Source organism: Apus apus, chromosome 1, assembly GCF_020740795.1.
Source record: "Apus apus isolate bApuApu2 chromosome 1, bApuApu2.pri.cur, whole genome shotgun sequence".
NCBI lineage: Eukaryota > Metazoa > Chordata > Aves > Apodiformes > Apodidae > Apus > Apus apus.
Genome location: NC_067282.1, coordinates 95,764,971 through 95,782,221, shown reverse-complemented (window position 1 = coordinate 95,782,221; position 17,251 = coordinate 95,764,971).

Genomic DNA, 17,251 nt, shown 5'->3' with positions numbered 1-17,251 from the left:
TGCCACCTCTGCATCACTGTGTGTCCCACAAGAGGTGACTATTTGACTCTCCAATGTCTGCTTATCAGATTTTAAAGTCTTAAGTCACATCATTCACCCACACCTTGCCACAGCATATATACAATTATGTGGTATGGTCAAGAAGTTTCCAAGTGTCCACTCAGCCAGTGTAGTTCCATTAAAGATGAAAAAGAAGTCACTCATTGTGAAGTCCCGTCCTTGGGGTTGGTGAATTTTGCCACTTCTCAAGGTTTCCGATACAATAATGTACTGAGGCAAGAGTGGGTGGAAGAGAAAGAGCCCTTCAATCACTTCTGTGAGGGATATTTTTGTGCCCTGTTTGCAACAATATCTACAGGCATACTGTGGTTTGCCTCCCACCAGAAGCTTGGTGGTTTCAGTAACACAGCTACCCATGCAGGAAGAGTGAGTTGTGTTTGGTCTGCCTTGTAGGGAAGAAGAGGGGCAAGTGGGAGATCAAATTCATTCTAAATCTTTAAATAAGCAAAATTATTTTTCCTGTCAGTTGTCTTTCCTACCTGGATTTTGCAACTAAGAAAGGGGAAACAAAGTTTTCTAGCAGAAAAAAAACAAGTTCTGTTAAAGAAAATTAAGTTTTTCATTGTCTGTTTAAGAGGTTCAAGAATAGACCTCTCAGTGGTTTCTCCTTCCAGTGCAGCAAGCTGTAACTAGCTGAAAAAAAGGAAAGGGTATTTTGTTTTTTTTGTTTTGTTGTGGTTTTTTTTCCTGAAGGTCTTCGTTTTTGTTTTTTTTTCCCTCTATCCCTGGTAAAACAAATGCATGTTAGAGCTAAACCATACTAGGAACTAGGTTCTCCTCTGTGATGCTAATGGAGACAGATGTTGCAAGAAGAAAATCCTCATCTTCTCACAATGATTGTTCAGCACCTTTCAGAATTACATTCCTCAAGTGCCTCTTTTCTCATTTCTACCACCACTCACACACACTCTAGAGTTTTATGATCCAGAGCTCTCACCTGCTGGTAATAACCCACCATTAACATGGCTCCCACCAAGTTGCTTATCTCCTTGCTATTTCTGATGCTATTTTAAATGCAGCTATTCCTGTACTTTTCCACTTCTCCTGTCCCTTGGAACCACCCTCTCTCCATTTGTCCAGCTCAACTGTGCTCTTCCACCACCTCTGGCTTGTGTCCACCCCTGTGCATCATCAGATGTGTCTCTCTTTCAGATGAGTCCATGGGTCTTACGGACACCTGAGAGCATGACTGAGGGGTAAGCTCCTGCTGCTGCAGTAAGATGTGTCCTGTCTCAGGTGCCATTTGTACATTTAAACTTATGTTTACTGAGTGACATCTTAGCACAGTGACTAAGGATCTGTCCCTGGGTTCTTCAGTTGTGGTTGGCTGTAGCAAAATCCTTTCCTTCTTTTACTTCAGTTTCATCATCTGCAAATGGGTAGTGACACTGACCTTCTTTGAGAAGCAATTTGAGCTGCACTGATGAAAAGGTCCACAGAGAGGAGGTTGTTGTTATTGTTGTCTGCAGTTTAAAAACATGCTCATAAATCATCTTTCAGGGATGGTGAAGCAGGTTTCATTGGCTCTGGAGCTGGGTGACTGAACAGAGAAGAATTTCCTTCTTTGGCATTTTCCCCTAGTTTTAATAACTTTGAACTCTTGCTTTAGATCTTGTTTACATTAGGCTGGTTTAGTAACTGAGTCTCCCTCCAGCAATTGTCTCCTTCTTCCCCACCTTCCTCAGGTATTTGGTTTAGGTACCAAACATCTGACTCAGGTCTTCCTGAGAGAATGGCTGAGCTGGGGTGGATGGAAGAAGGAATTCTTTTTCCCTGTTGGTGAGTAGAGGGACTTAACGGGGGAAGGAGGCGGAGGCCACGACTGTCATGGACACGGGCCCTGGAAACATAAAAATCTAGGCTGTTACCACACCCGTTTGGCCTCTTGATTAAATGCTACACACAAACTGCACCAATGGCCTCTTCTAAAAATGTCTGGGTCAGAGAACTGTATTGGGTCCTTATTAGTGTTACAGGCCATGAGGCCAGAATGGTTTCTGGGGCAAGGAGGAGAAAGGAAGCTGCCTGGAAAGCAGCAAGTCCCTCACAGCTCCTACTGCCTTCAGCTGGGTTACACACATGGCGTTTCTTTCCCATGGTGCCGCTCCCGGACCTCAATCCCCACCAGGAACAGCAGAGCGCCTGCTTGTTTGGCTCGGTTCTGAGAGGCTCTAACAAGCCAAGGAGCCAGTCCGAGCCCGGCCCGGCCCGAGCAAGGCCTCCCTTCCCACGAGGCTCATCACGGACGCCGGCAGTCTGCGGGCGAGCAGAGCCGCCCTGCAAGGGGCAAGCGTCCCGCACCCGGGGCTACGCCGGGCGCTGCGGGCTGGCCGCCCGGCAGGCTGCGCTGGCCGCGGTGCCCCTGCCGGTCCCGGCGCGGGGCTGCGGCCGCCAGAGGGACCCCCCCGGCAGCCCCCCGAGCCGAGCAGCTGCCGACGGGGCGGGAGCGGTCCCGCCGGGCTGCCGGGGGCGCGGAGGAGCCGCGGGGCGGGGCTGAAGCAGCGGAGGGGAGGAGCGGGGCGGCCCGGCGGGGAGGGTGAGAGGAGGGCGGGGTGCGCCGGGGCAGCGTGTCTGCTCGGGCCGGGGAGCCGGGCCGGCCGGGGGAGCAGGGCTGCGAGCAGCCTGAGGAAACGGGAATTAAATATTACTAATTGTCAGGCGTTCAATCTAATAGAGCCTGAGGGCTCAAACCCCTTCCCCTTCCCCCCCCCGCCCCACAAACAGGGCTCTGCTATTTGCCAGGAATCTGGAAGCCGTTTGATACGCTCCTAAATCGATACAGGGAGAGGGGAGTGTTGGCAAAGTCTGTTGCCTGTGAGCTTAGCAGGTAGTTTCTCGGTTCACGTGGTGCTGGCTTGCTGGGTTTGAATTGGAGAGGCCAGTATACGAAGCAGCGAGGAGGTGCTGGGCTTGAGGGGAACAGGGCAGGCAGGAGGGCGAAGGGCCGTTCCCTGGATGTCACACTGGAGTGCGGACCTGCAGCTCCACCAGGCTGCAAGCGGGCGCCAGCGGGAGGAATGCATATGCTTTAGTGGCAGCTGTGGGAAGGATAACAACAAGCTTTTTCCTCCTGACAGAAGGGAAATTTTGAAAAGCCATTGACCTTGTCCGCAAGACATTTTCGCCTACTGTGTTCATTGCTGCTGGATGAGCTTTTTAAAGCCACGCCAAGAGCCATGTCTCTATGTATCCCCTGTGAAAATGAATGGAATACATCCATCTGGCATTTCTTTTCGGGTTTCAGCTACAGATCTTTTCCTTGCTTCTTTTTCATCAGGGAAAAAGTCTTGTCCACTACCACGTGGGGAACTTGAGCAGTGCAACTCAAGGAAAGGATGGCCTGGAGCAGCCTGGAACGAGGCATTGCAAGGAGTCGGGGAAGTGAAATCCCAGGAAGAAAAAAGCTCAGGTGTACAGTTGAGATTATTTCAAAGCCTCTGAAAATTGCAGATCTCTAAATCTGAAGGGGGAAAAAAAAAAAAAAAAAATTACCTTAGTTTTCATATAAAAGACTTTTCTAATTAGCTGAATCCAAACCGGGCAAGAAGGCAAACAGTATTTTATCTCTGGGCCTGGGCCTTGTAATGATGGCCCATTCAGAGGAAAGTCCTGACCTTTCCAGACAGATGGGCTAGCTGCAAATGCGCCAATTAGGCAACCAGACATATAAATACTTACAGGGAATAAATTTCAAGAAGTCTTGATGAAAACTGTCAGGAGCCATAAGTGCATCCAGATGGGAAATAGCTCAGAAGAACTTCCCATTGCCACATCAGAGATCTGGAAGCTTGGAAAATGTTGAAAGTTGACTTTAATATGAAGATCAAAGCTAATAGGGTGGGTTGTCTGCAGTATTGTATTATGGCTGTAATCTCAGCAATGCACCAGGCGCCCTGGCTGGTTGATAAGAAGACTTTGACTCCCAAGGCAAGCCAATTCCTACTCCTTCAACAATATGCAGAATATTAGTACTCATTGCTTGCCTTCCATTCTTTATAAGCCAGACCTTTGGAGTGCCAAATACTTTGTCATCCTAGATCTACAAGACATCTTGAGCCCTGTGGCACCATGTTTCCAGTCACATCTGATGAGCTGCCCCTGAGATTTATGGGCTTTTTTTTCAGTAGAACCCAAACTGATCCAAAAATCATAAGAAGGTACCAGATAACAAACCGGATTGTTTAGACATGTTTGCACATACCATTCTACCAGTTCAGACACAGAGGCTGAGTTGTCTCTCTAAGAATGAGGCTAATCAAAGGCAGAGACTGTGTGACAATACTTGTTTCTGATGAGCATTCCTAAAAGAAGAGCAGATTATTTTGCTGGTTTTGATCCTGTCGAGCTTCATTTGAACAGTCCAGCAAGCAACACAGTACATCAAAAAGAGTCAGTTGCATCCAAGACCAGTTATATTTTCTCATAGGGACATGTGTTTTTTCATTAAAAATGCACCACAGTTCGCACTAAGGAGCTCTGCTGTTGATAGCTCTGCAGAGAGGCCAAGGGCTCACCAGATGTGGAAGTAAAATAACATAGTTCATAACTTGAGCCAGTCCTTCTGAGGCAGAGTAACAGTGAGTGAGGAAAGCTGCTGCTGCTATTGACCAGGTTCTTCTCAGGATCTTGCTTATCTCTGGAGTCATCAAGCACTTCCTCTTCCAAGGTTTAAAATTCAATTTAAAATAAGATTTATGAAATTCTGGAGAAGTTAATAGAGCTACACAGTGAGGATCATAAAATTGTAATGAAATAAAGTTGTGATATTAATACAACATGGTTTTGGCAGGTTGTAGTAGGAAATTTAGGTATATTCAAGTATCCCGAATTATGTGTTACTGTTTATGTAGTGTGGTGGAAAGATCCATGAGGTTAACTTCTAGTATGCAGAGGAACCTAAGTTAAAGAAGCCCTCTGAGATCTTCCCACCCAGTTTCTAAGATCCTTGCCTTTGTCTTTTGGTTTGAAGGTGCATGCCCAGAGCCAGCCATCAGTGTTGTTCCTGACAAACATTGTGCTAAGGAAAGGCAGGACCTACTAATTCTGTTCTGGGTGACCTGGCAGGGTGTCTACAGACAAAAAAACAAAAACCACAAAAAACAAACTGGGGGGTTTCTTATTGAGCCCCTTTATGCCCTTCATCTGAAACTCTGGTGTAGGCCTAATCCTCCAAAGCAGTGTGCCAGTACCTTCCCAGCCAATACTGTAAGGTAGACTGCATTACTTTTGGTAGCATTGAGCTGGGATGATGTGTTTTGTTGCCATGCTTGACTTTTAGCAGTAAACAGTTCCAAACATAGATGTAGTCTGACTAATTGTGAGTGCATGAAAGTAGGTGTGTGTTCTTTAGCTTGGTCCAAGCCTTGAAAAAGAAGCTGTTAGGTAAAGTGTCAAAAAAGTGCCTTTTCTTAATTCCATATGTTTTAACAGAAGAACATATATATATTTGTAATGGTAGAAAAAAAAAAAAAACTACCACAAATATTTACATACCTAATGCATACTGAAATTCCTTCTCTTTCTCACTTAGATATGCCTATCCTCAACATATAGTAAACTAGGTTTCTCTGAATCATTAATACATTTATTTTTATTGCTGTCCTGGGAGTAAGATAGGCATGAGCCATAATTTCAAATGCTGTGGTTTCAGACAGCTGCATAATAAATTGCAGTAACTGTTACTACTGGCCAGAGCCATATAAGATGCAGGCCTGAGCAGCTTTTTCTTCAGGAGGTTCCAGAAGTGCTGAGGTTTCTACACAGAAATGCTGCTGACCTGAGATATCCACCCAACAGAGAAAATAGCCCTTGACTGTGCAGTATTGTTTCTAAATGTGTAGTCAGGAGATATTTTTTTTTCCCCATATGACAATTGTCAGCCTTGCTTTAGCAAGCAGCCTGAAAAAAAGAGCAGTGGTCTCCCACCCACCCCCTTCTGCCCCCCAAGAAAATGCAAAAAAATAGTCCTCCAAGAGTTCTCTCGTGTAGAATGAGTGTAGATAAATGAAAGGAACCAATGGGCCAGCCTGAGACATGTTTACTTTGCATATATTACTCTATTGTGTTTGGAAGGCATTTTGGGTAAAAAGGGGAGCATAATTAAGCAGAGGAATGTCTGTAATTGTAACCAGGGATAGAAGTCTAGGCCAAGGAGCTACACTTCAGTGTCCCTAGGGTGAGTTGGTCACCCTCATCAGGGCAATAGCATCTGAATTCCAGAACTGGAATGCAAAAGTTAGAGCCTCAAAAAAGTAAAACAACAAACCAAAAACAAAGTTGTGGAGAGGCAAATGAAAAAGCCTTTGATTAAAAGTTGGTGGTTGTTTTTTTTTAAAGGGTAAAAGGGGCCATCTGTTTAGCAGGGAATCTGTTTAGAAGTCATCTTCAAAGTGAGAGACAATAATAGGGTGAAGGGTTTCCTGAATGCACAAGGATGGGGGTAATCTGAAGAGTTGCATGCAGTCTTGCTGATGAGCTGGAAAAACAGAAATTGTCCTCAGCGCTACCTTGGAGAGTGAGGACTGGTGAGAGGGAATACTAAGGGAGCTCACAGCCTGAATCACACTTTGCTGCTCAGCAAGATTTGACCAACCCAAACTGGAAGTGGGATATTTCTGCATGATATAGGGAAGCAACAGAGCTGAGATAAGCCAAAAGAGGCAACTGTCAACTAGTAATACACCAGGAGTTAAATATTGTCTGCTATTCTGTTTATCTACCTTTCTTTCTGTTCCATTAATAAAACATTGCTTATTAAGCCAACTGAGTCATGTTTGCAAATGAAGAAGATTAGCTTGCTGGGCACCAGAAAGTTTAGTTTTCATTTTCCCAAACTTCTGGATGGGCATTTGGGTTTAGAAGTGACCCCTAGGAGTTGAACTCAGCCCGTTACCAGTCAAGTCCTGAAAAAAAGGTTATACAAAAAATGAAGTTTTATCTGGCCCTTCCTTGCCCAAGGCCTTAAACAGCAGCTTCAGCTTCTTTTATACATCCAGGCTATGTGGCAACCTGTCAAAACAGTCCACTAGTTTCTTTCTTGTGGTTTCCTTAGCCAAAAGCATAGCAAAAATCTGTCCATACTCAGCTCTGACTGCTCACCCATGCTTTCATTTCAAGAAACTCACAACAAGTAGGAGGCAATGTCACACTGAAATGACAGCTTGTTTCAGCCACGAATGAGGCCCTCCACTAAATTAGCAACAAAAGGTTGACAGAATAACCAGAGGAACCATTTGGAGAAACACAGGGCCAGATAGGGTACTATTTACTCAGTATGAATGCATTTTGGGTGAGAAGGTGTTGGGCTGGGGGATTTCTTTGGAATGAAGCTACCAGATGTATTCCTCAGGTCAAGTGCATCCTTTCAGGGTAGTCTGGCTTTTTCTCTTTCAGGAAAAAGAGCAATCCTCTCCCCCAGCAATGCACTTGCCACGCAATTTACACATGCTGGAAAAAAATCCAGAACACTTTTGTGGTGAAGGTATGGGAGAAGAGAGCTGCATTTTGTTTCCAGCATTGCTTCCAGCCCTCTTTCTGTGTTTGGGGAACCTTGCTTGTATTCCAGTCTTCTTCCCCTGAGCTTCAACAATGCTTTCCCTGCAGGAAAGCTGTAGTTTGGGAAAAGCAGAGGCTCCATAAGTCACTGGGAGAAGCTCATAAGCATGCATATGGAGTCAGCTATGCACCACATTGTGGTGGGCAGTGAAACCCCACACCAGGACTGATAGGCTCAAACAGCAGTGTCCACCCCAAAGTGCTCCTCTCTTCCAGGGTGGTTCTGGGACTCCTCCATGTTACACTGCTTGGATGTTGCGGAAGTACAACCCAGGGTGTACTGTGAAGTTCAGCTACCATTCTGCTGCCAAGAATGCTCCTTGTAGCCTTTCCTCTGGCACACAGGAGGAAAGCTCATGGCGATCATTCACGGCAAGCTGATTAACCAGTGGGATATCACTCCCGCTCCACCTTGGACTGTTGCCAGTCAAGTGATTTAGCCCCACATCTGACAGATTCATCCAGGCTGGTTTCATCCCTATCTCATGTTTTGATATAGTCCCCACGAGCACATGGTGGAGCTTGGAGGCTTTGCTATTTATTCAGTTCCTCACTGTTTGCTGTGCTGACAGCTGACATCACTGCTGTGTTTGAAATCTTGGCTCCTGTGAAGTAGTGGCCCTGTTTCTTCTCTGCACCTTGATGATGTGAATCCAGGAGGTCTCCTCTGTGATGCTGTTAGCAGTGATTATATTCAATCCCAAAGTTTGCATATGCATTTGAGATTCTTCCCTTCAAGCAGTGATAGCACTCAGCTAATGTCAGGCAAAAAAGGCTGCTGACATTGGTGACTCTATATTAGAGTGGCACAAAGCAAACCACAGAAAAAGATACGTCACCAAATATCAGAATGCGGATCACCAAAGTGAAATTGGATATGGAATTTGATCTCTGGGTAATGAAGAAAAGCTGAGGATTTATAAGGCAGGAGATGGGGTGGCTTGTTCAACGAGAGAGAAATTGTGCATAAAGGAGTTTTGGCAAGCTTTATAGATAGAGGCTTCAGTACTCAGAAGATCCTGTTTGACTACAATGGCAGCCAAAATGCTGGGTAATATTCTTATCACTGCAGTTATTTCAAACTGTTTTCTAGCAACTGCTTCTCCAGTTGTACCTGCAAAACCACAGCATCCAACAGGTAAGGTCTGCTTTACTGCAGGATTGCAGTGCTGTCCTTTGATACGTCTCAGTAGGATACCAGTCTCCTACCAGGGGTATAATTGTTAAGTGGGCTGGTTGGAACAAGACTTGATAGATCTAAGTAAAAAGAATTTTAAAAGATTTTTGTATTATGGTAGGGATTACTAAGATATGAAGCAAGATACTCTCAGGTGGAGTAACTCTCATAGCCCCACTGAAGAAACCGGCTTGCCAAAGATGTTGCATTCCTTTTAATAAATCCTTTTTATTATTTATTATTTTTTCTTTAAAATTAAATAATGTAATTATTTTAATACTTTAATAATGTAGCAATCTTTTTATATTTATTTATAATTCTTATTTCAGAACTCATTGTTATTTTTTTTATTAAAACTGTGTACAACACAGCAAACCCTGTATACATCATGCTGAACTGTACTAGAGATTCCCCTAGCAGACCCTAAAATCAGTGGAATCAAAGGTAACTGCCAAAAAGTAATTGGTCTGGAAACTTGCAAATCCACTACTGGTTTTGCAGAGTCAAGGTGTTGTATACAGCTGATTCTGCATGTGCCTTTTTCTATAATGTATGTAAGTGAAATTTAGGAAACAAAAAGTGCCAGGTAACTTTTGAACAGGGTAAGTTTCTTCCTTATTGCTTTGAATGTTGTCTTTAAATGTGTTTTTCTGAAGAAGGGGTCCCTGTATGATTGTCTGTGTTTTATGGGAAGGTATTGTGGGAAGGATAGATGAAACAAGAAAATTTGCTCCACTAAAGGTCATATAGGTATGCAGGCTTTCAGGTTTCAGATGTTTCCCTTTCAGAGTGTTGGAGATATTTTTCTCTGATGAAATCCAAAAATGGAGAGACCAAGCCCTGAAAAAACCTGACTCCAAGCAGTCAGTCATTGCAGATGTTTTTTGAGTATTTTAAGGGCACTTCATTTATTGATGTTGATTCTGAATGTTTTACTTGTAGTACAACTTGTCGTGTCTTTCAGCACTGGTGACACAGCATGAGTCAGATGTTAAAGAGATAATGATCGTATCTGCAGGGCAGAGGTCATGTTTCAGTATAACTAACTGGAAGCAAAGCACACTCAGGGAGGTGGAGGAATTCAAACAAGAAACAAACCTACAAGCCACAGGTTTTCCATTGACTTCTATTTGGACCAGTGACCTCTTGCTTTTAAATCATAGAAGAGGCTAATTTCTTTTTCTAACACTTGTAAGTCACATTCCTGCTTCAGAAGGTGAATGTTATGCAACCTGATTCACGTACACCATAGGACAGTGCTATAGGAGTGTACTCACTATATTCTAGTGTGTCAGATCTACCATCTACCTGGTTAAACAAGGATCTCTCTTCAGTTATAAACTTCGTGTAGGTTCAGTATTTGTCCTGGAGATGTTTAAATGAAGACTATAAGCTTGTGGGCACTGAATGCTGCTCCAGGTCATGGCATAAACATCCTGCTGTGAAAACTGGCATTAAATTTTAGTAGTCTGCAAACAATACTGTCGTGATCTGCAACCTATTTTATTTCCCTTTTGGAGTGATTTTAACTTATCAGGATCTGCCGAGAGGTCAGCACGCAGCGCTCGCCTCTCACAGAGGAGCAGGGAACTTCAGCACTGACTTTTCGGGTGAGACACTTGTTCAATGCTCACTGATGCTATTAATAAAAGCAGCCGACTCCCAATTAGAATTTACGAGCACATGGTTTATTGAGGTGAAAAATAAAACAATTTGGGGCAGGAGGCTCAAAGAGGGTAATCCAAAGAGACAGGGTCTTTATAATGTCTTTAAAACACCAAATACCAAATATATGTCCTAATGCTTATATATAGATACACCTTATCATTTACACACCCAGATTAACTATTATTATCTAAGAGGGGAAGAGGAAGGAGGGATATGCCCGACACCTGTCCCGTATGGGGTCGCGGTTTGTGTGGAGGTAAGTGAAGCAGGAACAACTTCGGGAGGGAGTGGTACCAAAATGCAATCCCTTACTTGATTCCTGAGATGGTCTAGGTATTTATATATTAGGTGTAGATGACTTCCCCTGCAACCCAGTCATAGAACCCACAGGTGGCGGGAAGAAGTCTCACTGCAGGTGGTTGGCAGCAGGGAGGTTCCGCAGGAGAGCAGGGACTGCAGGAGAGCAGGAAAACCCCAAAAGACAAGCAGCAGCAGCTTCGGTGTCCGTCCAAAGAGCAGCAGCAAGCAGCAAGCCAGCAGTCTATGGCTCTCGGGGACTTGCTCCTTTGTCCCCGGTTGGCCAGTCTGTTGTTCCTGGATCTTCTCAGCCAGTCACCCGGGGACTTTCCTCCTGCCCTGCCGCACAGTCCCTGGACAGGCTCACTCTTTGCAACATGGTTGTGGTTTTCCCGCCACTGCTCCTGTCTGGCAGCTGGTCACCTCCCTCATGGAGTCCGAGTTGTTGTTTTGTGGCAGAGGAGGCAGGCAAACAGGAGTACCTTTACAGTGCCTGGTGGAACAGCCGTCTTTAAGTCAGTTATGACTGCTGACCTAAAGGGCATATTATGTTTGTGTGAGGAAAGGTCTGGTCCTTCACAAATGCAAACTCTGTGCAACAGAACCACCCAGCTAAACCCAAACTGACAAGAGAGAGATTTGCAGCTCACTCGTGTCAAATTTGATAAATGTCTCAGCACAAGAAAATTTTGTCCAAATTTTATGCTTTGTTTGTAGGCATCTGCAAAGCCTCTCTGCTCTGCAGTCAGCCAAATTAGACTGTGGTGATCCTTGTCAATGCAAGAGCTGCCACAGTGCCCAGAAGGGTTCTCTAGCACATGTATGTATCATGAGTGTGCAGCTCAGTCTGAATTACTCCAAGTTTATGCTTGTGTGACCCTGGTTGTCTGACTTAGGTATTTCTGTACCGGGACAGTTTCAAAGGTCCCATCAGAGCACAGAACTGCTTTCCTGGAGACTCGAGACAGACGTGTATCTTGGCAGACAGCTTTTGCATAGGTGGAAAAAAAGGGTGAAGTTTTACAGTAGTAAAGCAACTAATTGAGCACAGAGTAATACAGTTAACCCTCCACCAGGCTCTACTTTCAGTTAATTGCTCTCCAATTTAGCATTTGCTTTGGAGTGTACTGTGAGCAGTTTTCTGTCAGGTGTATCTATGTTGTTTCAAAAGCTGCATTTTAAGCAATATTGTTCATGAGATCAGACTATCGTGTACCCACTGCACAGACTGTTTACACCCAGCTCATATACTGGTAAGTAAATATTGAGTACACTCCACTGTTTAGTGAATTGAAAAAAGTTGGTTATATGCCATTATATTATTGCTTCCTGTTCCCAGCTTTGGCCAATTTGGGTTATCTTCAGAGAAATGGAAAGTTGTAACTTCAAAGTGGTAACCGAGAGTTTTCAGGGTTAAGTCTGTCTCCTACCTAATGCACAATGGTGTTGTAAATCTCCAAAAAGCATCCAATTACCAAGATGTCTGTCAGTCTTAACTGTATTAGGATTAGTAAAATGTTCATTGTACTACCAAGAAGTCAAAGCAGCCTAGTATCCACCCCAGCAAGTCTCAACAACTCAGTTGTTCATACCTTAATTAGGGGTAGAAGTGATGCTGGAAGTGAAGCTAACTTTTGAGAGACACTTGGTAACACTACATTTATGGAAAGCCAGCTCTGCTAATTTCCCTCATGGACGCATCTTGTTAAATGATGGATCCTGCTGAAATGTGCAGAAAGCAGAATCTTCATCTTTCATAAAAGCCTCTAACTGTTGCATTTTTGCATTTCAGCTTATACCAAGATATATGGAAAGAAGTCAAAATGGTGAGAACAGGCAGATGGCTTCTCTTATTTGTTTCTTTAATACTCATATAAATCTCATCATTATTCAGTAAAGTAAGCAACTGTGTTTTGTGTTTCCTGGATTGCTGGTGTTCTCAGTTTCTAGAGGCTGACATTGTCCTGTGTTTGTACTGTTTTGGACCTCAAGGTATAAATTAAGGTCCATCTAATCCTCCATCTCAGCAGAATAAGAAGCTCCTGCAAATCAATCCTTGACATGGGAAGAACTTCTGGAAGCCTTCGCTGGCAACCTCCTGGAAAATTAAGAGAGGTGGCACTTAAAGAATTGTCCTTTACCTTATCTAGCTAGTTACTGAGTCACTTTGGTACCATGGGTAGTGTTGTAGAAGACGCTAGAAGCGCCTGACTTAACAGATGCCTGGTGTAAACTATAGCTTTCTCACTGAAAGAATTTCCCCTAACATATATCCACAGGTGAGATGCCAGTTCAGTCTCTAAGGCCATCCTGGCTCTGGGTTCATGCTACTCATGCCAAGTGTAGATGAGGCCTGCAATAGAGGTGAATCTATCTGGACTGTGGAAACCATTGAACAGTAACCGGAGATTAGACACTATAGTCATTATCAAGTTGAAACAGATCTGATCTTACATTGCCAAAGGGAACAGATGCACAGCTCCCCATGTACTTACAAAAAGGTCTGCCTCAGGAAAGCTCTCAGGTGGTTGGAGCTGGACTGTGAGAGACCTCACTTCACCACAATTTGCCTCAGGTCTCTGGACCAGAAACATTTTCTTTGTACCTCCTTCAGTTCTGTGGGTATGAAATGAGAAGAATAGCTTTCCTGTTGTGACAATGGTGTTGTGGGTGTGCATATACTTCTGAGGCATTCAAATGCTACAGCAGTAGGGGAGCTTTAGGAAGCTAGCTAGAAATTGCTTCAACATTTTTTGGCATGAAATCTTTTGGGATTATTTTTTAAAAGACATCTCATTTTTAACTGGCTTTCCAACCTTTTAAAATGTCAACTTTACAAATGAGATGTTGTTTTTAATCCAGATGAATGATTTTGACTGATCCCCCATTAGATTTTATAATATAATTTAATGGCAAGTTCTTGAATTCAGAGGAGAAGAAAGGTGTTCCATTTACCACTCCTGATTTGGTCATGTAATTTCTTTCAAAGTAAAGTATTGTTCCTGAAACACTTTAGAGGCATATTCTTCAGTGAGTCAGATGGATAGATGGAGTTCGCTTTCTGACAGAGTGATGAAGCACAAAAACCTACAGGCATGGTTGGTGTGTGTATGTAAAACATTATTTATACCACGTACATACAGTACAAACACTTCCTAGTATTCAGGAGGAACATCTCGTTCCCTTGTCTCAGTTTACTTCTTTATATTTTTTGTTCTTTCATCTTCTCCTTTTCTATTTCTCTCTTTTCTTCTCACCCCTTCTAGCTCCTGTGCTTTGGATTTATATTCCCAGTAGACAGATAAATCAGTAATTTAGTACCTAACTAGCAGTTCATAGCCCTGAGTGGGAAAGAGAATCACAAGTCACATTTTTATTTGGTTTATGATTTGTAATTAATTATTAGCCTTCTGCTAGTACAGAAAGCAGGCAAAACAGAAGAGGGAACACTTACCTCTTTGGTCTGTCACATTGTTTAAGCCAGTTCATTCTTCCAGAAGCCTCACTCATTATTTTTTCAGCTGACAGGATTGATAATGGTAGATGTACTTCACTTCAACAGCACTTCAGCATGGTGTAACACACATTTGTGCACTGGAAGATTTCAAAAGCTGAGCAGCAAGCAAAAAACAATTGCATAAATTAAAGCAGGCAGAGTAATGTTTTGAAGCTTTTTACATCTTGGTGCCTTTTTCTGCACACTGAGTACCCCTCAGTCCTGCCCAGATTTGCCCTTGGGTGACATCTCCTGATTCTGCCTCTCATATGGTGGGGTTCAAGCACAACATGAGCCATTCACCTCCTTTGTTTATCACACTGTGGGGCCAAATGAGTCTGTGTCCCCTTGGGTCTTTATTTCTGTGGGCCTTGGGAGAGCTTTGAGCTCAAGATGTGCACTCAACTTGACCTGGCATGAGACCTGAGTGAGCAGCTCCTCTGTACACCCTAGGGAGAGGCTGCTTATGCCAGGGGCAAGAAGCCCACTCTTTGAATAAGGAAGATGGGGATAGAGACTAAAGCATTCCAGTGCCTTCCCACGTTTATGTAGAAACAACTCTTAAATTGGTGAGAACCACCTTGCTGTGGTGTAAGGGGTGTGTCTACTTTATACAAGCAGCCTATTGTTGGTGCCCCTGCTCCCTGTGAAGCAAGGTAGGCTAATCTGGACAAAGCCTTATCTTGGTGAAAAAACACACAGAAACCTAGGCACTTTGGGCAGATGAAACACAAGCCTGCAGAGCCAAGATGACTATCTTCATGAGGATGCAGGAGCATGGTTAACTGCTACTGCTGCTCTCACCTCTGCAGCAGCTGTGTTTCAGCAGGCTGCCGGTTTTATCATCTCATTGATGCAGTTATCTGGGTGTGCCTTTGCTACCACATTTCTCAAGGCACAAGCTTTATCTAGAAGGAGATGGGAGAGGGAAGGATGAGGTAGGGAGAGGCCTTCAGTTTGGTTTAAATTACATCCAAAGTGATATGAGCTCTGTCAGAGGAAGGCTGACTGGTACCAGCAGAGCAGCAATCTTCAGGAAGACTTGTACTGATGCAATGATAGGACTTTCTATCCACATCAGAATGTATTATAATGAGTACTCTAACTGTATGAATACATCCTTATCATCTCGCAGCCTACTAGCCAGGCATCCTTAGAGGGGCTTGCAATGCTCTATCTGCTATGTGACAGTTATCTGTGAGACACAGAGCCTTGTACATTGTGTTAGGGGGATCTGACATGCAGCTTCCTCTTTGCAACCTGTGTATGGTCTGAACCTTTCTATTTTTTCATGCAAGTATGGCTTGCTTACCTGGAGCAATTTACAACTGTTTCAGTGTCCTACAATGAAGTGTGATGGAAGATCTGTTCTTTGATTATTCCTATAGGCAAAGGAGCAGCAGAGTTTTCACCTCTATAGACCCCTTGTCTTCCCTGTACATCACCACTTGAGAGGAGTGAAACTCTTAGTAGCTTGGTGTTGATCCTAAGGTGTTCAAAATGAAGAAGCTGGATGAAAGCAGCATTTCAAATATTTTTCAAGAAAAGAAGTTATAGTTTTATTTTAGGTCTTGTCATAATTTTTACTTGCACTAAAAATGGAAGTTGGATATTCTGTGGTTGTTTTTCTTTTCTTCTCCAGGACTTCTAGGTCTCATTTCTCCTCTTTCATCAGTAAAAAGAATAAAAGGAAAGGGACTGATAGAAGGAAGAAACCCAACAAAAACAATTGCCCTCAGTTTTTGAAAATAAACTTTTACTCTTATTTTCTCTCATTGGTTTGATTTAATCAAAAAGCTGTACAATTTTCAAATTTTTAAATAAGACTTTTGCTTCCCTTAGTTCATTTCCAGAAGAGATTTTTCTGTTTGCATTCTGCTCATCAATAAAAACATCTTAACCAGTGGGAGTCTAATTTAGGCCAGGGCCTGGAAAAAATTAAATCCCTCACTTCTTTGCAGTTTGCTAGTGAAGGAAAACAGAATGCTGGTCTGGGCCATGCATTAGCAACCAGCTTGCTTTACCACATCGCTCCTGAGTGGGGTCTGGGGTCTTTGTCACTTTAGACAACTAAGTAGTTCAGGGATACAATGCCAGTTAAGACTGCTGATGGAGAATTTAGTTGTGAGCCATGTAGCAAACCTCTGCTATCCCAGCCTGGCCATGTGTTCAGGATCTTACATCAGGAAACTCAGTTTGTAGGGCAGCAGCTCCTGTGCATAGTCTGTAAAGTGAATGTCCACAGAACCACTGTGAGCCTTTAAATAGCTTTTAACAGCCCATGGGGGTACCTGGGTGGCTAGCAGAGCAATCAGCATTTGGGGTGGCTGGTTGAGAGGGATGTTTACCTGGTCAAGGCTCTACCATGCTGTGGATAGTTTCTCTTTTCTTGAACTTTTCACGGTCATGCTTCACCTTAGCAGTTGGTAACTGGTTCTTGACAGCTTAGAAATAACCTTTCTAATAACCTAGGAAAAAACTCCTTGCTTTTAAACTGAACTTCAACCAGTTGTAAGGAGCTTGTGAAATGCAGATATTTGCTTATACTCAAACAAATAGCATGTTGATACAGATGAGGGATACTAACTTGCTTTCATGAGGTTTATTTTTTCATTGCTTTGAAGCTATTTAAAAAAAAAAAAAAGAGGAAAAAAAAAAGTATGCATCGGGGGAATTATGTAACAGTCATTTCAGTTTGCCTTTGAAAATACTGTGTTGAGCACAAGTAGTGTTTAACCTTCAAGCTGGTAGGTCCTGCTGAAGACTAAGATGCTGGAGCTGAGAAAGAAATCTTCAAATCTTGAAGAGTTTTCTACACAAGTAGTTGAAGAGTAATTAATAAAAATAACTGACCATAATTGCCTTGTGTATAATAGGTGCTTAAAAGGGACACATAAAATTTTATTTAAAATTATAATGAAACAAAAACATATTTTGTACAAGCAACACTACATAGAAGTCTACTTGTGCTAATAAGCATTTGGAAACCTGCAGCTTTA